Here is a 25,881-nt window from a genome sequence, read left to right as displayed (position 1 = left end):
AAATATCTACAAGAAAATTTTAAAAAGGCATTATTAAGGCTTTATGTAAAGCAGGGATCCAAGAGTCTTAGACACCACTTACTGGAAACCAAAAGAAAAGCGCCTTTTTTTGCAGCAGGCTAAAGAGAGACTTCTATATAATAAATCTTCTTTCTGGAAAAACAGCAGAATACTCTTCCATTAATGCCCAGGTGGAGAAATAGTCCATTAAACACCATGAACAACCAAGATGACAAGGCGTCTCAGAAAGAAAGAAAGTTCTCCAGAAAATAAGCTTACAGACATAGAAATATGCAACTTAAATGACAGAGAATTCAGGGTGGTACTTCTGAAAAAACCCAATGAGTTCCGAAATGAGTCATATCAACAATTTCAGGAACTGAGAAAACAACTAAATGAGCAGAGAAAGGAGACTGAAACCCTCAAAAAAACCAAATAGAAATTCTAGAGATAAAAAACATACTGCAAGAGTTGAAAAATGAAATAGCAAACTTGGGAAATAGAGTTGACCAAATGAAGGAAAGGATCAGTGATATCAAAGACAGAAATCTAGAAATAGAAGGAAGAAGAGAGAAACCGAAGAATGAAAAATAATGAAAGAGAAATACAAGAACTAGCTGATACCATCAGGAGAGGAAACATAAGAATAATGGGCATTACTGAAGACGAGGAAAAAGAGCAGGAACTAGAAAGCATTTTCAGACAAATAGTTGACGAGAATTTCCCAAATCTAAGGAATGAGCTGGAGCTTAGATTCAAGAAGTCAACAGAACACCCAATTATCTCAAACCAAGAAGGCCTTCCCCAAGACACATTGTATTAAAATTATCAAAAATCAATGACAAAGAGAATTTTCAGGGCAGCCAGAGAAAAGAAAATGGTAACTTATAAAGGAAAACCCATTAGATTATCGCTGGACTTCTCAGTGCAAACCTTACAAGCCAGAAAGGAATGGAATCAAATATTTAAACTTTTGAGTGAAAAGAACCACCAGCCTAGAGTAATATATCCAGCTAAGCTCTCCTTTAGATATGAAGGAGAAATGAAGACCTTTCCAGACATACAAAAATTGAGGGAATTCTCCACTACGAGGCAAGCACTACAGGAAATACTGAAAGGAGTCAGCTCACCTAAGACAAAAATGACAAAAAATAAAATAAAAAAAAATGACAAAAAATAATTAGGAGTAAAGTGACTATCAGGCAAATAGAAGCAGGGGAGTGCAGGCCTTACTAAGAACAGGACATTACAAACTTAAATAATAAGAGAATTGTTATAACAAGATAGTAATGAACGTTCAGCATACGTAGGGACAAGTTGAGATAACAATGACTGAAAAGGGGAGGACTTAAAGATCCAAATTCACAAAGGGAAAAGGAGATAAGGCACACGCAGAAGAAAATGGACGGCTGTATATATATAATTATCCTTTTCATATTTGTAATGGTAACCACACATCAGAGATTCAGAACTGAAGTATATAACATAAAACAAGAAGAACCAGAGGCAAAACCCAACCATAATAAAGAAAACAGAAACACAAGGACAAGGAAGCAATGGAAACACTGAGCTACCAGAAAGCAAAAGATAAAATGGCTATAAGAAAACCTCATATTTCAAGAATCATCCTAAATGTAAACGGTCTGAAATCACCAATAAAAAGGAACTGAGTTGCACAATAGATCAAAAAACAAAACCCAAACCATATGCTGCCTCCAGGAGACACATCTCAGCTCCAAAGAAAAATATAGACTCAAAGTGAAAGAGTGGAAAATGATATTTCCAGCAAATGGCATTCAGAGAAAAGCAGGAGTAGCAATGCTAATATCAGATGAAATAGACTTCATTCAAAATAAAAAAGTAAAGAAAGATATTGATGTACACTTCATAATGATAAAGGGAATCATGTAGCAAGATGACATAACATTTATTAACATCTATGCTCCCTATCAGGGAGCCCCGAAATATGTAAAGCAATTACTAACAGAACTAAAGGGAGAAACAGACCAAAACACTATCGTAGTAGGGGACCTAAATACCCCACTATCAGATATGGACAGATCATCCAAACAGAAAATCAATAAGGAAATACATCTTTAAATGGCACATTAGACCAACTAGACATAATCGACATTTACAGAGCCTTCCATCCCCAAACAGCTGCTTATACACTCTTCTCTAGTGCACATGGAACATTCTCAAGTATTGAACACGTAGGACACAGAGATAGCCTCAACAAATAGAAGAGGGTTGAAATCATACCAACTATATTCTCTGATCATAATGCTTTGAAACTAGAGATGAACTGCAAAAAGAAATCAGGAAGAACCTCAAATACATGGAGATTAAACAACATGCTACTAAAGATTAACTGGGTCAGAGAAGAAATAAAAACAGAAATCAGGAGATACATAGAAACAAATGATAATGATAGTACAACATATCAAAACTTTTGGGACACAGCAAAAGTGGTCTTAAGAGGAAAGTTCATATTATGACAGGCCTATCTCCAAAAACAAGAAGGAGCCCAAATAAACTATCTCTTCATCTTAAAAAACTAGTAAAGTAAGAACAAATGAAGCCTAAAGTCAACAGAAGGAAAGAAAGCATCAAAATTAGAACAGAAATAAATGAAATTAAAAACAAAACAAAGAAAAAACGATAGAAAAAATAAATGCAACAAAGAGCTGGTTCTTTGAGAAGGTTAATAAAATTTACAAACCCCTGGCTAGGCTCACTAAAGAAAATAGAGAAAGGACACAAATAAATAAAATCAGGAATGAAAGAGGAGAAATTATGACTGACATCACAGAAATACAAAGGATCATACAGGAATACTATGAAAAAGTATATAACACCAAATTTAATAACCTGGAAGAAATGGACCAGTACTTAGAAAAATACAATCTTCCTAGACTGAATCAAGAACTAGAAAATCTAACTAGACCAATCAGCAGTATGGAAATTGAAATAATCATCAGAAATCTACCAAAAGTCAAAGTCCAGGACCAGATGGCTTCACCAGAAAATTCTACCAGACATTCGAGATTTAATACCTATTTTCCTCAAACTCTTCCCAAAAAATCGAAGAAGAGGCAATACTTCCCAACTCATTTTATGAGGTCAGTATTACCCTGATACCAAAGCCTGGTAAAGATAACATCAAAAAAGAAAACTACAGACCAATATCTCTCATGAACATAGATGCAAAAATCCTAAATAAGATACATGCGAACTGAATATAGCAACACATTAAAAAGATTATATACCACGATCAAGTGGGCTTCATCCCAGGGGCACAGGGATACATGAATCAAGTAATGTGATACACCACATAAACAAATTAAAAAATAAGAATCATATGATCATATCGATAGATGCAGAAAAAGCCTTTGACAAGATAGAGCATCCATTTATGGTCAAAACACTTAACAAAATAGGTATAGAAGGAAAGTACCTGAACATAATAAAGCCCATCTATTACAAATCCTTAGCCAACATTATACTGAATGGTGAAAAACTAAAAACCTTCCCTCTAAGATCAGGAACAAGGCAAGGCTGTCCACTATAACCACTGTTATTCAGTATAACATTGGAGGTCCTAGCAAGTGCAATCGGACAAGAGAAAGATATAAAAGGCATCCAAATAGGAAATGAAGAAGTCAAACTGTCACTATTTGTGGATGACATGATTCTCTATACAGAAAACCCTAAAGGCTCCACAAGAACACTACTAGAAACAATAAGCAAATACAGTAAAGTTTCTAGATACAAAATCAACGTTCAAAAATCCATAGCATTCCTATACTCTAATAATGAAGTGTCAGAAAAAGAAGTGGAAAAAATAATTCCTTTTGCAATTGCAACAAAAAGAATAAAATACCTAGGAATAAATTTAACGAAACACGTGAAGGACCTATATAATGAAAACTACAAGATCCTATTAAAAGAAATGGAAGAAGATACAAAGAAATGTAAAGATATGCCATGTTCTTGGATGGGAAGAATCAACATAGTTAAAATGATCATATTACCTAAAGCATTATACAGATTTAATGCAATCTCCATCAAAATCTCATCGGCATTTTTTAAAGAAATAGAACAAAAAACCATCAGATTTGTATGCAAGCACAAAAGACCCCGAATTGCCAAAGCCATCTCGAGGAAAAGAATGAGGCTGGAGGCATCACTCTGCCCGACTTCAAATTATACTACAAAGTGACAGTAATCAAAATGGCATGGTACTGGCAGCAAAACAGACACACGGACCAGTGGAACAGAATTGAGAGTCCAGAAATAAACCCATTATTTATACAGGCAAATAATTTTTGACAAAAAAGCCAAAAACATACAGTGGAGAAAGGAAAGCCTCTTCAATAAATGATGCTGGGAAAACTGAAAGCCACCTGCAAAAGAATGAAACTAGACTGTTGTCTATCACCACACACCAAAATTAACTCAAAATGGATTAAGGACCTAAATATAAGACCTGAAACAATAAAATGCATAGAAGATAACATAGGAACGAAACTCAAGAACCTTGGACTTAAAGAGGATTTTATGAATTTGACCTCAAAAGCAAGGCAAGTAAAAGCTAAAATAAATGAATGAGACTACATCAAACTAAAAAGCTTCTGCTCAACAAAAGAAATTGTCAACAAGGTAAATAGACAGCCATCTGAACTGGAAAATATATTTGCAAGCAATGTCTTCGATAAGGGCCTAATATCCAAATATACAAAGAACTCAATCAACTCAATAACAACAAAAAAACAAAAGATCTAATCAAAAAATGGGCAGTGGACCTGAACAGACAGTTTTACATACAGGACATACAAATGGCCAAAAAATATTTGAAAAAGTGTGGGGAGTCACTTATGGACATGTGAAATCATATAACAAGGAACAAGGAGATTTGTGTACTTGGCAACAATGTAAGAAGTTGAGATTGTAAAGCACTGGGAAAAACCGGGAGGTAACTGTTCACATAGCAATCACTGCAAATTCCTTGCTACAATTTAGCAGAGAGTTCTGAGTTGTGAGAATCTCATTGTTCTACTAGATAAGTAATTTGGCTAACCTTGGTTCTTGGCTACTGTTTTTCTCATTGTAATGCTATAAGTAGTGTGTTCTAAATAAACTCAGGGACACAGCTTGAATCTGTGATCCCTCCTGCAATTCTGTCTGTCTTCTTTCTTTTCCTCAGTCCATGCTCTCCCTTTCAGGTACCCTCAATTACTTCGTCGGCTGGCTCCGACAAAAAAGATGCTCAACATTACTAGCTATTAGGAAAACGCAAATAAAAACCACAATGAGATACTAACTCACACCTGTTAGAATAGCTATAATCAACAGGACGAGTAATAACAAATGTTGGTGAGGATGTGGAGATAAAGGAACCCTCATACCCTGCTGGTGGGACTGTAAATTGGTACAGCCACTATGGAAAACAGCATGGAAGTTCCTCAAAAAACTGAGAATTGATGTACCATATGATCCTGCAATCCCTCTACTGGGTATCTACCCCAAAGACTTGAAAACCCATATCCAGAAAGATATTTGCACACCAATGTTCATAGCAGCATTATTCACAGTGGCCAAAACATGGAAGCAACTGAAGCATCCTACAATAAATGCGGCGGTACGTATATACAATGGAATATTACTCAGCCATAAGAAGAGACGAAATACTGCCATTTGTGACAACATGGATGGACCTTGAGATAATCATGCTAAGCAAAATAAGCCAAACAGAAAAAGTTGAAAATCACATGATATCACTTATATGTGGGATATAAACCTAAAACAATAAATGAACAGGACAAACAAACAGAGACTTATGGACATGGACAATGGACTAGTGGTTACCAGAGAGTAGAGGGTGGGCGGGCGGGGAGAGGTAGACAGGGTAAAGGGCATCGAATATGTGGTGACGGAATGAAATCTAACTACGGGAAGTGAACATGCAGTGTAAATATATATATGACTTATTGTTAAAGTGTAACCAATGTTACCATTAAATAGATAGATAGATAGATAGATAGATAGATAGATAGATAGATAGATAGATAAAATGGAAATGTTATAAAGTACCAATGGACACCTATTAGGATGGCTAAAAATAAAAGGCTGACTAAACCAAGTTTTGGTGAAGATGTAAAGGTGTGGGAACTCATACATACATGTTGGAAATGTAAAATGATACAATTGTTTGGAACATATTTTGGCAGTCTCTTAAGAAGTTAAACATATTTACCATGTGATCCAAACATTCTACTCCTAGGTATTTACCCAAAAGAAATAAAAGCTTATATCCAAATAAAGATGTACAAAAATGTTCATGGGAGCTTTATTTATAATAGTCAAAATTAGAAATAATCCAATGTCCATCAACAGATGAACAGATAAATAGGCTGTGGTATAGCCATACAATGGAATACCACCAACAATAAAAAAGAATACTACAACATGGATTAATATCAAAATAATTATGCTGAGTAAAAGAAGCCAAAAAAATCATATTCTAATATTTATATGCAATTTTAGAAAATGACATTTAATCTATAATAATTAAAAGTAGATCAATGTTAACTGGGAATAGAGTGGAGAGGAGGAAGGAAAAAGAAAAGCTGCAAAGGGGCATGAGAAAAAATTTCAAGATGATAACTATACCTTGGTTGTAGTGACAGTTTCTCAAGTGTATATATATGTCAAAACATATCGAATCAAATACTTTAAATAAGTGCGGTTTATTATATCTCAACTATATTCTTAAAAAGCTGTTACCAAAAAAAACCAAAAAAACAAAAAACCTCACATACCATGAGATACTACTACATGTCCATCAAAATGGATAAAATTGAACAGACTGACAATACCAATTGCTGGTGAAGATATGGAACAAATGGAAATCATACATTGGTGGGGGTAATGTAAAATGACACAAACACCTTGGAAAACAGTTTGGCAGTTTCTTATATTTACCACACAATCCATGAATTCCACTCCTAGGTCTTTACTGAAGAGAAATAAAAAATATGTCCATACAAAAAATGTGGACATAAGTATTCAGAGCAGTTTTATTCATAGTGGACAGAAACTGGAAACAACCCAAATATCCAATAACAGGTGAATAAATAAAGAAATTGTGGTATACTCATACAATAGAATACTACCTAGCAATAAAAAGGAATGAGCTACTGATATATGCAACAACATAAATAAATCTCAGAAACACTATGTTGAGCAAAAAAAGCCAAACCAACATACAGTATGATCCTATTCATATAAAACTCTAGAAAAGACCAATCTAATAATCTATGGTGAGAAAAACAGATTAGTAATTGCTTGAGGCTGGGTACAGAGAGGGTGCTAACTGAAGAGGAGCACAAGGGCATTTTGGAGGCTTATTGAAATGTTTTACATCTTGATTTGGTGGTGGTTACATGGTTGTACAATTTTTTTGAAAGTGTACAATTAAAATTGGTATATTTTATTGTATGTTAATTTTGCCTCAATATAGTTGATTTGGAAACAAAATTTTCCTACAAGTGATTCATTATTGGGGAAATCTGAACAAGTCCAACCTCTAACTATATGCAAATTTCTTCTACCTGAATATTTCTCATGTCTGAAGCTTGCAGCTACACAGCCTGCCTTGTCTACTTCTTGTGCTCTGTCAGAATAACTTTCTATGCTGAGTATAAATATACTTTCCAAATAATGGCCATATTTGGTCCAAATTCTGCCCTTAGCAGCTGCCCTAATATAATCTTTCTTGACAGTCTTTGAATATTCAAAGATACCTATCTTAGAGACAGTAGAGCAGAGTTATTGTAACATGAGATCTGGGCACTGACAGGTCTAGAATTTAATTCTTTCCATATCATTTATGAATGATCTTGAGCAAGTTACTTAACCTCTCTAGGCCTCAGTTTTCTCAGTTTAAATATTCAGAATAATAGCACTTTGAGGAATATGAGTATTAAAGAGGTAATGTATGTAAAGCACTTCACATAATGCCTGGCATTTGGCACATCCTCAATTATTATTATCAGCTCTCTTTATCTTTCTTACCCAGGCTAATCAGCACCAGGTACCTCAGTCTCCAAGACTTTAATTCCAGAGCACTCAACATCTAGGTTTCCTGAAAATGCTATAATTTATTAATGTAATCACAACCCACACAATCATCCATTATTTCTTTCAGCATTAGAAATGCCTTAGAATCTCAATTTACAATCACAAAATGCTGACTTAAGAGGTATTTATTATGTGAGACAAACAATAAGGGGGAAAGATTTAGAAAAGAGATTTGGAATAAAGTTTTAGTAGTAGTACTTGAATACCATTTTGCAAACTAGGAAGTATATGAATAAGATATGTTCAATTTAAGAAAGAAGTAAGAATTTAACTTGTGATCTTGGCTAGACTTTTCAGTGTTTTAATTTATTATTTTTTTCATGAAGTGCTCTGAAAGTAAACTTTATTACTTGACATATAAAGTCTTGCTTCATTTAAGTCTCTATGTACAATAAACATGAATTAAAGCCTAAAATTACTGCCATATTAGGGGGCTGCATATGGAGCACAGCAACCTTAATACCTGAGGTCTGAATGACAATGTGAGTCAAAGTATGCTAAGCTGATGTTCTATTCTTCCCTCAATTTTGAAAAAGTTGGACATCAGTTTTCCTATCTGTAAAACAGGAGGAAGGAGTCTAGTGATTTCCAATATCCTTTCTAACTTAAAACCTTATAATCTAGGTTACACATGTGTATACATTTATTAAAACTCAGTGAATATATTCTATTATTTCTGCATGTTGTTGTGTGCAAATTTTGTATGAAATGAAAAAACCCTATATAGAAATAATACTTTAATTAATGATATGCATGCTAAAACATTTAGGAATGAAGTATACTGATTTCTGCAATTTATGTCAAAATGCACCAAATAAGACAGATAGATGGATAGAAAAGTGATAAAGCAAACGTGCAAAAATGTTAATGGTAGAATCTATGTGAAGAGTACATGAGTGTTTAATGTAAAATTCTGTCAGCTTGGCTATATGTTTGAAATTTTCATTATAAAATGTTGAAAAAAACAGCAGTTAAGAATTTTTTAAATATCAGAAAATAGTCTATTGTCTTGATTTCTTCATATATATTCAAATATCATTGATCCTAGAAACCCCAATCATATGGGAAAGTTCTCTTCCCTAAAGTTTCAGTCCTTTCAGCACAGTTCCTTAGCCCTTTATATAAAAAACAAGGCTAATAAAAAGATGACAGTAACAAGTGTTAGCAAGGATATGAAGAAATTGGAATTCTCATGAACTGCTGGTGGAAATGTAAAATAGACAGCCACTTTGGAAAACAGTCTCACAGTTCCTCAAATGGTTAAACATAGAATAACCATGTGATCTGAAAATTCCACTCCTAGACACATATCCAAAAAAAATAAAAACATATGCCCATATGAAAACTTAGACACAATGTCTATAATAGCATTATTCACAGTAGCCCAAAGGTAGAAACAACCAAAATTGTTCATCAACTGATGAAGAGAATAATAAGCAACTGTGGTATATCCAAACAATGGGATATTATTCAGCCATAAAAAAGAATGAAACATTAATATGTGCTACAATACAAATGAAACTTCAACATGTTAGGCTGACTGAATACAGTCATTCAGCCATAGACTGTCTGAATCCATTTATATGAAATATCTAAGAATAAATAAATCTAAAGAGAGAGAAAGTAGGTTAGTGGTTTCCTAGGGCTAGAGGCGATGAGTGTTTGGAGGTGATGGCTAATAAGGACAGGTTTTCTTTTCAGGGTAGTGAAAATGTTCTGAAATTAACTGTAGTTATAGATGTACACCTTTGTAATTACACTAAAAGTCATTGAATTGTATAGTTTAAATTGATGAGTTGTATAAATGTGAATTATACCTCAATAAATCTGTTAAAAAATTTAAAAATCAAGTCAAAAAACTATCCTGTCTCTCTCCACCCTATGCCTCTTTAATACTATGATCATGAAGTGGTTTCACCAACTCTTTCTCTTGTTTCTTGCTTTAGAGACCTTAAAATTTTCTTATATATTCTTGGAAAACCGCTCCTCAAATTTTCTTTTGGAATTTTATTTCACCTTTGTTCTTGAACTACAATAATTTGTGAGGATTTCTTGATTTCATTCATTTATTTGACAAATTTTATAGAGTGGTTATATCATGTCAGTCACTCTACTAAGCACCTAAGGTATAAAGTCAAATAACAGCTGGTGCCTGCCCTCAAAAAGTTTACAGTCTAGTAAAGGAGGCAGATATGTAAACACATAATTAAGATATAAATGAACATATACCATAATTGATGTAAAAGTGCTATGGGAGAACAAACTTTGCCATTAACTTAGAGTCAGAAAACATGGGTTAAATGGAGTAGCCTTAATAGCTTTGCAATCTTAAACAAGTCATTTAATTATCTTGAGTCTCCGTTTTTTAACTATAAAGTAGATAAAATGCTCCCCACCGGGTTATTGTAATAATTAAATGCAAACATAATATGAAAGTATTTTGTAAATGGCATAATACAGTACATTGTGACATATCAATATTTTAGAAATAACTATTGCTTTATCTACTTTGTAAATTAATGAGAATAAAGTTAGTAATGTGCTCTAAGATTTGGGAAAAAATAATAAATTCAATATTTACTTGTGAGAATAACAGATGGAATTTTAATAGTTTCTGGAACAAAAGGAAACAGCTTGAAGTGTTCTGATTTCGAGACTGGCTGAGGAGATGGCAAATAACATGGAAGAAAGGTTAGATCATAGTTGGAAGAGACAAAGGCCAACTAGATAGTAAGCTTAAACAGAACATAGGGTGTGGTAGAAAACATGGTGTTGAATGCAAAGATTTGAAGGTGAGGAGTAATTTTAGTGAGAGCTATGAGCTTGTCATACCCTTATCAATCACATACATTTTCTTTTAAAAGATAAATTTAAAGTTTTCTCAGTGAGGACAATATCCTTTCCCAGAATAATTTAAACACAAAGTTCTACTGTGTTCAAACCACTCACAATTGAGGACCTAAACAGCTACACACACAGACATAAAAACTGTATGTTCTTAATATTTGCTTAAAAACAATGGCTTCTGGTAAAATTTGTGGGTTCTCTATATTATTCCTACCTCCTCCCATCTTTAAAACCATCAAGGACATTATAAGCTAAAGAAGTTAATAAATCCATGTAAAGTCAAGGAATTAAAAAATGGTAAAAAGTGCCTATAAGACAGGTTGTCTATATCAAAGAGAGACAATTTAAATTACAATCTCGAAATAATACTCAGTATAATATAGCAGTGTTAATAGTACTATTTGACATTTAATATTTCAATCCCTGATTCTTATATACATGTATTTCAATATTAATGACATACAAATATAAGATATTGTCAAAAAATCTTTAACATTTAATACATTATTGCCATTTCCCACTTACCTGGGCATAATAAGAGACAGGAGTAAAATAGAAGTTACAAACACATCAATCACATATACAGGCCAAATGTTTGCATTTATTCCTACATAATACTTATCATGATTATCAACAAGTATTTCTGACTGGAGCTCAACAACTGATAGAAGAAAGGAGGGAAAAAACTAAACTAAAATTAGAAAAAGAGAGGCCTTTTAAGAGAAATTTTGAATGTTCAGGCACCAATGACTCCTATCCAGTCAGTCTATAGATATGGAAGCAGTGACTATTTGCACTTTGGTGCCAGATCAGCATTAGTTACAGCTGGTTATAAAGATTTTTCAATGAGTTGCTATAAATAGCGCCAACATGGTACTATGCAATAAAGGCTGGAAAGGAATAGGTTGAGAGTTACTAGCCCTGGGCTGAAAATCTCTTTTTCGGATCAGATGCTCTGTTTAAGTTCTGAGGCAAGACCAGAAGGGCACAAACTGAAAACATATTTGGAAACTAAAAGAATGATACTAAATAGAGACAATGGAAAACAATGCCCTTTAGGGTTAGGGGAAACAACTGTACAAAACAAGTGATAGTGGATGCTATGTTGTACCTACCATATCTCTCTTCAGGATTGAAGGACTTACTTCTCCAATTGCTGGGAGTGCTGCCAGCTGACAACCCTCAGCTGACAGCCCTGGCCAGGTATTGCCCTTGGCTGAAAAAAGTTGCTTCTTCCAAGGTTATGCAGCCTACATCCAATGATTGGTTGATGTCCGGGGTCTGAAAGTCTGACTCTTTCATCTCAACTTTGAAAGGCTGTCCCAGCTCCAGGGCTTTGGCTGAATTAGCTGAGCCCTGGTTTGGAATGTATCACAGATCAACTTCTCCCTCTGCCCAGTTCTGCTTCCTTCCCTTCCCCCAAAAGCATTAATCCTGAGAGCACTTCCCAAAAACCTCCCTCTATGCTAATCTCTATCTCAGAATTTACTTTCTGGGAAATTTAACTATCAAGCCAAGGAGATAATGAACCAATGCCATGCAGTTTCGCTGTGAAGAAATTATTTAGGAACATCATATGTCTCTAGGTAACTCAAGACACTAAGCAGTTGATCAGGTTCTTACTCAGTTATGCCGTTTAACTCAGTACTTGACAACTGAAAAAGCTACAGAAAACCTGGAGAGGAGTCAGAGGTGCCAAATAAACATTAGAGGAAAAGTGAAAGAACAGGAATTATTTCAGAAACAAGTAAAAGAGAGAAAACCAATAGTATAAAAACAGAAAGTAAAATTTTAGTATAAAGGATATAGGTTAAACATAAGGAAATTTGCTAATAATTAAAAATGCTAGAATGTTATAACAATTCAATAACGAAGGTAACTTACTCATTTAATATTTATAGTAACAATGATTTTAATATGTTCTATTTTAGGAACTATGCTAAGCATATCACATAGTGTATTTAAGTATTTAATCCTCTGTCGGAAACCAGCCGACCAAGTCAAACCGGGTACCTGAATGGGGGAGCGGGGACTGAGAAAAAAGAGAAGACAGACAGGGTGCAGGAGGGAGAACAGATCTCACAACTGTCTCTCCGAGTTTATTTCTTATCCTTCTTTTTATACATAATCTGTTCCTTTTGGTATCCCAAGATAACATAATTAAAGTAACATCCTGAAGATCAAGGTACAATCGACACTTCCTTTGACACTCCCTTTGACGCTCCCTTTATCTATACTTAATCTTCTTCTTCCTGGAATTCCACAGAACCAGCCTTTTCCTTTTTATGCAAGCAGACCTCCCGAGATAATCCATGCACTCTTGAATTTGGGGAGCTTTAGCTCCCTACAATCCTCACAACAATGCTATGAGGAAGTACTATTATTATGCCCATTTTACGGATAAAGAAATTAAGGCTTTCAAAGATAAAGTAACTTGTCTAGAGTTACACAGCTAGGAAATGATGAAGGACTCAAAGCCAGGTCCTTCTGACTCTAAAACTCAGGCTCTAAATTTTTGCCTCTTTGTGTATACATACTGTTTACTGTGTTAGAATCTAAGATGAAAGGACCTGCTTAATTTTCCTTAATCCAGAGAGAAGAATGAATAGTTCACATAGATTTTGACAAATCATAGAATCTTTTGCAGCCTCTCTTGTTGTCTGTGTCAAATAGAGATAATGATTTTTTTTTTTATTTTTTATTTTTTGTCTAAAAGCATTCAGAAAAACAAATGATTGCCTGAGGGCCCTCTTATCAATAAAATTTAGGATTCTATAACTTTTGTTGAATGGAATAAAATTTTTCAGAATGTTAAATGCCTTTAAGAAACTAAATTGCATTATTCACTTACAGGAAGCTGCTGTGAGTGATTGATTTTGGAAAAATTGGAGGCAGAAATAATGTCCTATATGCAGTCCTTTTAAAAGGCAAGTCTCATACTTCTGGAGAATAGAGATCAAAAGAGTAAGGTTCTGAAAACAGTAAATTAGGCTTAAGCAATAGGATGTGAAAGTTCTCAGAGAAAGGTATCTTGAGATAAAGATGAGTATTGCATGACTGTTAGAATCAGGATAGGTGTGAGGTAATATGGCAGGTCATTCAAGCAAAACAGAGTAATATGGACAAGATCAAGAATAAGCATGGCATTTTTGAGGAAGATAAATCTTTGAAAAAGAAAGAATAACTCTCATACATATAGACTAACAATCCCATCTTTTTATGAAGGCTGGGGAATAGCCCAGATCAAAGCTTCATTAAGTTTTTCATTTCAAGACACAAGTACAAATTTTGCATTGTCCATGGCACACACCTGGAGGGTTAACAGACCACCATATTACCATTTTTAAATCAAAATATTTTATGCACTGACAATATATTGTAAGATATCTACAATATATTGCTGAGTTGGAAAAAAATTGTGAATACATATTAGTATGTATATGTAATTTGTGTGTGTGAAAGCCTTGAAAAGTTGCATCTAGACACTTTTAAAGATACACACACTTACACACACATACACACATATATATTGTTTTCTACCACTGACCCTTGAACAATATGGGTTTGAACTGTGCAAGTCTACTTATATGTGTCTTTTTTCCACAAATACTGTATTTTCTCTTCCTTATGATTTCCTTGATATTTTCTTTTTTCTAGCTTACTTTATGGTAAGAATACAGTATATAATACATATAACATACAAAATATGTGTTCATCAACTGTTTATGTTATCGGCATGGCTTCTGATCAACAGTAGGCTCTCAGCAGTTAAGTTCTCCAGGAGTCAAAAATTATACATGGATTTTCAATTCCCTGGGGGTTGGCAACTCTAACCCTAGCATTTTTCAAAGGTCAACTGTATATTACTTTAAACATTTCTCATATACATGAATTATTCATATAATTTTAAAAATTAAGAAACCACAAACGTTAGAATGTTAAAACAAGAACATAAAGATTATATAATTTCACTTCTCTCACTAATTGAGGAAACGATCAGAGGAAGGTTAGCCTGGGACTAGAAGCCAAGACTCCATAGTCCAAGGCTAGTGCTTGTCCCATTATGTCATATACCTCATTGTCTATAAGTGTAGTTATTCCATAGAGTGATCTGCCAGAGATAATCTACATCGTGTCAGCAAACTTTTTTCTGTAAAAAAAAGCAAATATTTTTGGCTGTCAGGATGTGTCATATCTTTCACCCCCACCCAACCCTTTAAAAATGTAAAAACTATTCTTAGCTCTTGGGACAGTGCAAAAACAGACCAGACTGGTCCACAGACTGACCTAGATGAAGCAGAAGGAAAAAAGACCAGAGGCAAAGAGACTTGTTAGAAGGCTACTATAGCAGTCTGTTAGTAAGGATATAGAGGCCTCAAATAGGGTTGTAGGAATAAAACTAAGAAGAGAACTGACAAGATTAGATGTGGAAAATAAGTTTAAATCATAATTGTACACAAACTTTCCCAAGTTTCTGTGTCAATCCAAACTGAGTTTTAAATGGCCAGCAAGGTAAGTAATTAATATATAAAATTTTGAGGGGAAGCTAGATTTGTGTTTTGATATACACTAATAGCTGAGGTCTCAGGGCAATATAGAATATTGTACCCAGAGTAAGGAGGTACAATATTCTACTTTGTTTTTAATACTAGCACATTGTTTGAATGTTTCTAAAATAAAGTTAAGAGCTCTTCTGGTTGTCAATTGAAAAATCTGAAAGAGAAAAAAAAAGGGTGATGAAGTAAAGAAGCAGCTCTAAATCTTAAAGGATTTCCAAAGGTATCTTTTTTGGATGCTCAGCAACAGAAACTGTAATTGCTCTGATACTTCTTGGCCTAAAAACTGCACATTATTCCACATTAACATATCACAAGTGCAACAGAGAAAACAGAATAAATAAGAGGTATTATGGACTAGAAGAGAGACTTTGATGAGAGACAGATCTAGGTTTAAATTCTGATTCTACTACTGACTAGCATTTCTGATTTCAGATTAATTACCTGAACATCACTTTTCTTAACTAATCGATCTGGAGAATAATACCTGCTTTATAGGGTTCCTGGGAGAATTACATGAGATATGGCATAAAAGTACAAAATAGTACTTGACATATTGGTAGGTGTTCAACAAACTATAATTTCCTTTCCTTTCCTGTATCCTCAACAACCATTCAGTATTTATTGAAAATCTCTCACTGCTGTAGTTAAGCTTATTTAATAGAGATTACCCTATTTTGTGAATCAAAAATTACTTTAAAAGTGCTTAAAACAATATCACAAAGGCATGCAAAATGTACCCAAGATACAAAATAAAAGCATAAAACTGATAGTTGACTTGGGGAGTTCAAGTTTATTCATACAATAATAATAATAGATAATATTTGCTGTGCACTTACTCTATGCTAGGCACTATTTTAAGCTCTTTACTTGAACTGAGTTGTTAAATATTCATAACCATATAAGGTAGTAGATGAAGAAACCAAAGCCAAAAGAGGTTAAATGAGACATGAAATAAAGAACCACACAAGTCACTTTCACACAGTGCTGGTAACACATTTTTGAAAAACAATTTGTCATTATACATCAAGAGCTTCAAAACTATTCAAAGCTAGAATATTTAATAAAATAAAAATGTCCCTATGATGTTAGGCAATAACTACTGGATACAAGACATATATACAAAGTAATTACTACTTTATTTAATATTCAGTATATTTACATAAAGAGATTATAAGGAATATATAGCATACAAGACACATATGCAAAGTAATTGCTACTTTATTAACTATTCAGTATATTTACATAAAGAGATTAAAAGGAAATACATCAGCATGCTATCTTAGTCCATTCAGGCTGTTATGACAAAATACCATAAACTAGTTGGCTTATAAACAACATAAATTTATTTCTCACAGTTCTGGAGGCTATATCCAAGATCAAGGTGTCAGCCTGGCTGGGTTATGATGAAGGCCCTCTTCCAAGTTACAGACTGCTGACTTCTCTTTGTACTCTCACATGGTGCAAGGGGCAAGAGATCTCACTAAGGTCTCTTTTACAAAGGCACTAATCTCATTCATGTGGCCTGTGCCCTCAAGACCTATTTACCTCTCAAAGGCCCCACATCCTAAAGCTATCACATTGGGCATTAGGTTTTCAACCCATGAATTTGTGGAGGACACATCAGACTGTACACACTAACAGGTATTACTTCTAGGAGACAGGGTGGTGAGTAATATGCTAAAAATAATGCTGTATATACTCCAAGCCATTTCATTTTCCTTTTGGTATAAAAAGAGAAATATCCTGCCCTAAACACCCTCTCCCTTGCAGCCTTGTAGCTCTCTTGGCCAGGTAACAAAGTTCAAGAAATAGAATGTGGGTGAGATTGATATATGTCAATTCCAGGCCTAGATCTATGTATTATTCTCTAGACTTCACTTTCCTTTTACCCTGTGAGTCAGGTGTAACATCAAAGTGACTTGGGAGCCACAAAGAGAAGTATCTGGGTCCTTGATGCTTGAAAGAGTCATACAGGAGAGGCCTGATCCACATCTCTAAGAAGTAAACTACTAATGTGTAAGCCAGTGACATTTCAGAGTTTATTTGTTATCTCAGTAACTGATACAAGTAACTTCTATAACCTTCTTATTCCTTTATTTTCCAAAATGCCAGTAAGGAACATGTGATATTTCCACAATCATAAAAAATGTTATATTTTGAAATGCATGCCTTTTCACTAAAAAAAATTCAGTTTGGGGAATTTAGCCCAAGCCAATAAACTGAAATTCAGACAAAAATGTATGTACAAAGGTGTTTACTGAAAGCTTACTTATAAACATTAAAAAACAACAAAAAAAAGAAAACAACTTAAATGTCACTCATAAAGGAATGATTTAGCAAACTATAGCTAATGAAATATTAGGCAACCATTAAGATGATCTTAATGAAAAATTTAATGACATGAGCAAATAGCTATAATATCACATTAAATGAAAAAAGCAAGATTAAAAGTTGTTCAAATATGAAAAAATATAATCTATTTCTGTATGATTAACTTAATACTTTTTCTATACTTTTTTCCTAAGTTTTCTAAAAAGAGATCATATTACTTTTATAAGAAAAATGTATCATAAAAACATATCTAATTATGTTGGGTGACACACCAGGTTGGGCAGAGGGCTTCAAGGAGTAACAGCAATGTTCTGTTTCTTAACAGTTACATGAGGTTTCATGTATAACTATTTGTTAAATTGTATGTATGTTTTACACACTTTTTAGTTTGTACACTATATTTAATAACAAAACATAAAAGAAAAGAAAATCCAGTGACTGTATTTTCCCAGATAAGACATAAGGTTTTAGAGGAAGGAAGAGACAATGCACAATGTAGGCATGAGGACAGGCCCAGAGAGCAATAATCACTCAATGTTAGTGGATTGCTTTGTAGCTTGCAAGTGCTTCTACAATGCATACCACATTTTAAGACTCAGAATGACTCAGAACAGAGACCTTGAACCCAGGTCAGCTGATCATATCCAGTGATCTTTCCACTAGATAAAATTCAATGCAAAATATATTTGTGGACTGAAAATTTTGCTAAGGGTCTTGAGGCATGAGTTTTCTGTCTTCGTAAGACCTTGCTTAACTAAAAGAAATTGAGTTTTTGCCTACTCAGCTTCACCAGGCCACCTACAGGAAGATTAACGCCTGCCCCAACTGGTACAAAATATTTGGGTTTAAGAAATTCATAGTGTTTTGTTTTGCTTTGTTTTGCCTCTTATTTTTGTTGAAATCAAAGTAGGTTGCTCTCATTTTCACCTATTAAAATTTCATTTCCCACAATTATTGTATGGGAAAGAGAAAATATATAATAGTTGATTATTCTTCTCAATATTTATAGATTTGAGGTTCCATCAGTCATTCTGAAGAAATTTCTATCTCCACAAGAAAATGCAGAATATGAAGAATCAGAAAAGGAAGACAGAATTAAACCAGAAGAAAAACAAGAAGAGCTTAGCCAAGAAAAAGGAGAGGGAAAGAGTTGAGAAAATATTAGACAGCAAAGAGAAACAGTCTATTGGGTATAGAAGTGGTTTGGAGGGCAAAGAGGATTTTAACAAATGTTGCTCTCTCTTTTGGATTGTATTTCTTTGACCAAGACATAATGTGGTTACTGGTTTTCTAGGGGCACCACATTCATTGGTGCCCATTGCCAGATTTGCTAGGAGCTGCAGGATATAGTACTAAAACTTGGCTCCAGCTCTTATGGAGTTCGCAGGCTTGTAACGGGGAACAGACAAATAAACAATTAAGTACAGAGGTCACAGTGACTAATTCTGCATGGCAAAGCTGGGAAAGTCCTCAAAAAGGAAATAACACTGGGACTGGTCTACAAAGATGAATAGGAGTTCACAGACTAAGAAGGGGCAGATGGAGTGTGTTCTAGGCAACTGAAACAGCCACAGAGATGTTAAGAGAGTAGGAAATATTCAGATAATGCCAACAAATCTGAAGCATAAACAGCTGAAGCATAAGGAACCAGGAGGTAGAAAGATAGAAAATGGGTGGGATAGTAGTCAGAGATGAAGTTGGGATCCAGCTAGGATCAGGCTGAAACAAGCCTAGATGTTCAGACTTTATTGTTTAGGCAATTGAGGGCACATTCGTATTTCACATTTTAATATTACCATAGTTGTACTGCAAAAAAGGAAAGGAAGGAACTAGAAATTAGATAGAGGGTGCGACAGGAAAATTAGGAGGCAAACAGAACAACAGATAATGGATGGATCGGTTTGGAGCTAGATGGATATGGGATTAAAAACTGGCTTTGTCACTTATAAGTTGTTTGACCATCAGAAATTACATAATTTCTCCAAATCTTTGTTTTCTCTTCTGTAAAATACAGACAATAATACCTACCTTTGCAGAATCATTAATATATGTGTCTAAAAATGATAATGTGTCTACTGTAGTATTTGGCTACATATTAAGTAATAAATGTTTGTAACGAATATACTGATAGTGCAGCTGCACTAAGAATAAAGAGATAATACTGTGAAGAGGATGTGGGGACTGATTGGATAAGGAATTTAAGGAGGAGGCAAAAAGAGGGAAAAGTCTTTTATTTAGCAACTTGGTTCACTTGTAATAGACATCTCTAATACCAACCCACTGTATTGCTAACATATGCCTCTGCTAGACACCTTACCTGGTAGAACATTACTCTCTAGCAATGACATTTGGTATAGGTTTAAGTTTCTCTTCTTTCTTATAGCTCCCTCTACTTTATTAGCTAAAGTTAAGATTTCCTATTCAAGGATTTCAGATATTCAAAAGAAATATATTAAAGAATTGTATTTAATAATTTATATCCAAGGTAGAGTTATAATCTAATTAGCAACAACATCAATTGCAAAATGCTAAAAGAACCCCATCTTGTTATTGTGAAACATTGAGTAGCTCATAGAGGACCTACAATCAAACTGAGATGACTAAAGTCACTGTTCCTGAAGCTTCAGTATTGTACACATTGGAAGTCAATCACCATTATAAATTATTTATCTCCTTTAATGGAGATAAAGGAACTTTTGAAATGAGCTGCAAGACAGAAATTATTTGTACTCTATCTTCATGTAATGAAGTAAATTGTGTATAAATCTCTATAAACTTTTATGGTATCTTCAGTTAGTGCAAAATAGAGGCAAAGCAATGCCCAGAAATACTTAGAAAAAGAATTGGCCTCAGAGAAGATGAAAATATTCCTGGCTTTTGTTTCCTTCTTAAATATCAGCAAATACCATCATAAAGACATTTCATTTGCGAAAAAAACTGGTCTAAAATTTTCCCAAATGAGCAGGCCAAATGCCACTGACAGAGCCTCGGGATGTAAACTATTGAGTTCCCTCTAGGGCTTGGAAATGCCTGAATAAGAGCAAATGAAATGAATTTAAAGCTCTCACTGGGGACATGTGAGATGGATCTTCTAATCTTTAAACAGATTTCTTCAAAGGGAAGAATTTAAAAATTTTAAAAGAAGGGGATGATTCCTTAATAAAAGCAAGCACAATACCATACTGAATGACTGGTAGAGCCTCAAATCCACAAATAATTGAAGGGAATAAAGTAAACAACTATTTTTTTCCTTTCTCATAAGATCAGTAAGGGAAATGAAATTTTAGTAGGTGAAAATGGAGGATTAAAGCATTGTGAGACCTGGTGCTATTTCTTCAACAAAAATAAAAGGCAAAACAAAACAAAAAATACTATGAATTTCTCAAACCCACACAACTTAGTATTAGTTGGGGCATTAATCTTTCTGGAAGAAACCATAAAATAAAAATCAAGATTGCTCCAATATGTTGCCTAAAGGCCTAACAGCGAATATTTCTTAATCTAGGGCAGCCTTAGTAATTTGCTGTAACATTGGATATATGTCTGATCTAGTATCTTCTTACATAGAAAATGAATGTTTAATAAGAGAAGATACCAAGGTCCTATGAAAAGTCACCCTAATGGAAGCCAGGAAATCTGAACTGTAGCAGCACTGAGATACCTACCCTCTACGCTCAATGGCAAAGGGAGAAGAGCTTAGAAGATGGACATCTATCTACTGCCAACTGAAATCAATTTTATCACACCCCAAATGCCCTGCCTGCTAAACATTCAAGGAATAATGGAAAGGAGCTTTGTGGTAGACTTTACCCCAAGGCCAGGCCCCTATATCAAAGATCAATTTAAGAAAAAAAAAAAGATTATAAAAATTTCCAAGATCAAAAAAAAAAAAAAAAATCTCAAGTGTATACACAGTATAATCTCAACAATATAAAGTATTATACACTAAAAAAAGGAAGAAAATATGACAAATCATTCATTGTTTTTATCTTTGATGGTTAAGATTAGTTTTTCTTCTACATAATTCTATACATCTCAATAAACTCTGACAAAATTTCTATTTTTTTAATACTTATCTAAAATTCCCATATTTTCTACAATGAGCGAGCATTAGTTTTACAGCAAGAAAATAAATGTTACAATAAAAACTGGAAAAAAGACAGAAAGGGAAAAACTTAGGTCTAAGGGGATAATTCTAGAATCTTCTTTACAAAGTCATCATCTACCCTAAAAGTTAGCATCACCAAAAGTCTGTGATCAGGCTATAAAAACATAACCAACAACCTAACACTTCACATGCCTCAGTCTCTGGTCTTTCTGTGTTTGCTTTCCCTCTGTGCAAATTCAGTAAAATGCTAACAATAATCTCATTCCATAAAAAGTGTGTGAGCGAGAAGAGGAAGAGAGCAATTTATACTTGGGGATAGGAAGAATGGAAAGGGTTACTAGAAGAAGCAGTTTCTGAAATGTTCAGAGAAATATGCACAGGTAAAAATGCATATAAAACTCCAAAATAGATACAACTGAGGTTGGCCTTACCAACAGGGAGGAAAGTATGAAAAAATTACAGTGAACAGTAGAGATCAGAGTACAAAAGAAAGGACAGCAGGAAACACAGAAACTTCGTATATGTTTTTTTTCCACATAGGATTCACAACATTCCTCAGAAAATTCAATTTAGTTGCCCTGTTCTAGCTTGCTAACCAGAACAAATTTAATTTTAAATCTACATGCAGAGCCAAGGGGGACAAAATATTTTGCAATTACTTTTAGCTCCCTGTTGGAAGGCAGAATAAAATTTAACCAGTTCTGCCCCAGCTGTGATAACTACCCAGGTTTACCAGAGACCTAAATGGTGTCCTTTGGTTGAAGTTTAAAGAATAGAAAACTGTAACACAATTACTTGCTTTGTTTAACAACCTAATGGGAGTGCATTTTTGAAAATGTGACAAATTGCTTTTGATTCATCTGCACAGGGCATGAAATACTGGTGCAAGAGAGCAATTTGTTACACAGACAATATCTACCCCTTGCTATAAATCTGCCCATTGTCACACTCTATTTGACACCCAGTTGGGTGATTTTTGAAGAACTAGTTTATTACTGCATTAAACAAAGCGCAGAAAACTGATATACGACTCTCGTTTGCTTCCCAGCTACCAGGAACACATTTCTCAGATATCAGTCTATGCAAGCATTTCTCGGTTTTATGCTCTATTGTGACAGATAGGTAAACAAGCTGATAAAATCAAGTGCTTTCAAAAAAGGAAAAGTTATCATATTCATGTATTCCCCTAGCTTGTCATGAAACTTCAAACAGTTTCTGGTTCTGCTTACCATCTGCACAGATTTATTCCAAATAACATAACCAAGTTTGTTTCTTAATTTCTTTCAACATAAATAGAACCATTAAGTTTGGGGAGTGTTTATATTCTGGGAGATAATCAGATCATCTATTCTGATTAGCCTTAACACATAGACCTGGCCCCTGCCTCTATACAGAGCTCAGCAATCCCCCTCGGTCAGCCCTTTCAATGTTAGCATTGCTCTATCTCTAGAGCATCTATCTTTGCCATGCCTCCTACTGGGAGGATATGAGACTGCCATAGGTCTGACTAGAGTTCCCCTTGGGCTATACTGTGGTCTGTTTTTATTAAAAGCAAAATACAGGCCTCACATGGGGACTTGGCAACTATGTCAGACTGTGTCAGGTTTTTCGATTCCTGCTTTTTGGGTGGGAAAAATAGGAAAGGAGGAAACCATTTTTTTTTTTTTAGTCTTATAAAAGTTTATTTAACAAAAAAGTGCAATATGAAAATGCACACAACTTGATTTTTATATTGTAGTAAAACAGGTGCTGTGGAAAGGGGACATGTGGAAGCAGTTGATTTCTCTGGTGAACAAAGCCATGCCTTATACTCATTCAAGACTTTTAACATGATGATACTATTTCCTCATATATCAGTCTTCCAATTATTCCAATATTGTTCTATTGCCCACTCCAATATTGTTCTATTGCCCACTAGTTGCCATCTCCACACATTCATCTATCACAAGATTCATAAAGGGATCAGATCCCTGCAATATTCCTTGCCATCATTTAATTTCAATAATAACTTCTTGTCCATACATTTTTTCAACTCAGGAGAGTGAGCTTTGCTCATAGTGTCTACTCAGAGAGCTCAAAGATGCCTTCAAACAGAACTCATGGGCTCCCATTTGGAGGAAACCATGTGTAAATGTTACATAAATAGGGATCCACCCAAGACTATTTTAATATTGTCAATTTAAATAGACACCCTCCCCCACCCCCAATTCATCATTATCTGGTTGAAAACTGGAAGAATTTGAAGAAGAACCATTAGCATTTTTAATAGAAATAATTTTTATAGTCAAAATAAGAACTGAACTACAAAGATTCTAACTATATACATTAGGTGTTCAATAAATACAATAGTGATTTAGAATTTAATTCCATCTAATTAATGCCATCTAATTTAGAAGTTGGTGTTATCAGATTCCTGGATTGAGTGGGAAAAACTCAGCAATATAAATTACATAAGCAATTTTCAGGTGAGTAGACGGGAATGATTCTGAAGTCGATCCTGAAATGCGGCTATTTCAAAGCACTAACTCCTGCCTTCAAATCCTAGTTCCACCACTTAACTTCTCTGAACATCCAATTCTTCATCTTTAAAATGAAAATATTTTCTACTATGTCACAGAGCTGCTCTGAGGACTAAGTCATCTAGTTTGATGCCTAAATGAGCACTCAATAACTGGCATCTAAATTTTCCCCTTGTGGATTGTTTTTACTTACCACTGTAAGCTGAAAGATAAATGAATGAGTGAATAGATAAAAGAAGTGAAGGAAGGAACAAATAAATGCATAGCAACACTTACAAAGAAGGGATTCTGGTAGGCATCTAGCAAGGAAGTTTTATTTATTTTTTTGTTAGTCTTTCTGATGGCAATGCCCATAGAAAATTTTAATTAAGAGCAGTTACACATCACTGGTGACATTTTTCTGAAGATACAACCTAATACAATTATTCAGGTACAGGTTATATGAAAATGATACATCAAAGCCATGCTTGCCAGATAACTCATACTCTCAATTCTTATCTATTGCATATCACATCTAAATAAACCTATGTGATACACATATGAATGGTGTTGACCCACAGTAAGGGAAGTAAGGCAATTGCTCTCAAGTGATGAAAATCAATAAGATATAAACATTGTCAACAACAAGCCCAGTTAATGAATACTGAAATTGAGGTTTCTTATGGTTCCTTAAATCCATTTTCATTTCGTTCATTTACATCTCATTCCACAAACATTTGTTCAAGGAGACCCTGTGGTAGACATTGTGGGCAATACAAAGACTATAATAACTCAATTTTCATTCAATATTTATTGAATATCTCTCATGGGCCAAACACTGTGCAAGGGGCAAGGGTTATGAAGAAAAGTAAGACACAACCTGGTCCATTAAGGAAAGGGTACAGATAGTTCTAATAGAAACATGAAGCTTGCAATTACAGACTGGTAGAAGATTCAGTAGGAATACAAAAGATGAAGTGGTCAATTCTGAACAGAAATCAGAAAAAGCTTCAAAGAGAATGTGATAACTGATCAGATTTTTAGTTAGCAGTGTGTCCAGTGGACATAAAAGAGTACAGTCTACACAAAGAAAAGCATATATACACAGGCAGGCAGTGTGCAGAACTATAATTGGTTCCATAGCAGTAGAATAGAAAGCACATGGAGAATAGAATCAGCTAAGGTCAGCAAAGTGAGCTGGGATAAGTTACGAATTGTCTCACTTGTCATGTTAGGGAGCTTGAATTTTTTTCTCTAAATGCTAATAAGCTATGGAGGTTTTCTAAAAAGGTCACATTTGTTTTGTACCAGAAGGTGAACCAAAAAGTGACATGATAGAGGCAGAGAGAACAGATGGAAAGCTACTAAAATAATCCAAGGAAGTGATAAAGAGGGA

The 25,881-nt window shown here is 34.4% G+C and overlaps 1 protein-coding gene and 1 pseudogene across 3 annotated transcripts in view; both read right to left on the bottom strand.

The window, feature by feature from the left end:
- LOC120609665 (small nuclear ribonucleoprotein G-like) overlaps positions 1 to 24,043 on the bottom strand; it is a 30,271-nt pseudogene extending 6,228 nt beyond the window's left edge.
- Positions 1 to 25,881, bottom strand: part of HPSE2 (heparanase 2 (inactive)) — a 536,390-nt gene that overhangs the window by 327,723 nt on the left and 182,786 nt on the right. The gene's annotated exons all lie outside the window — the stretch shown is intronic.

This window comes from Pteropus medius, unplaced genomic scaffold (genome assembly GCF_902729225.1).
Source record: "Pteropus medius unplaced genomic scaffold, Ma_sr-lr_union100, whole genome shotgun sequence".
In the NCBI taxonomy this organism is placed as follows: Eukaryota; Metazoa; Chordata; class Mammalia; order Chiroptera; family Pteropodidae; genus Pteropus; species Pteropus medius.
This window is presented reverse-complemented; position numbering and strand designations above follow the sequence as displayed.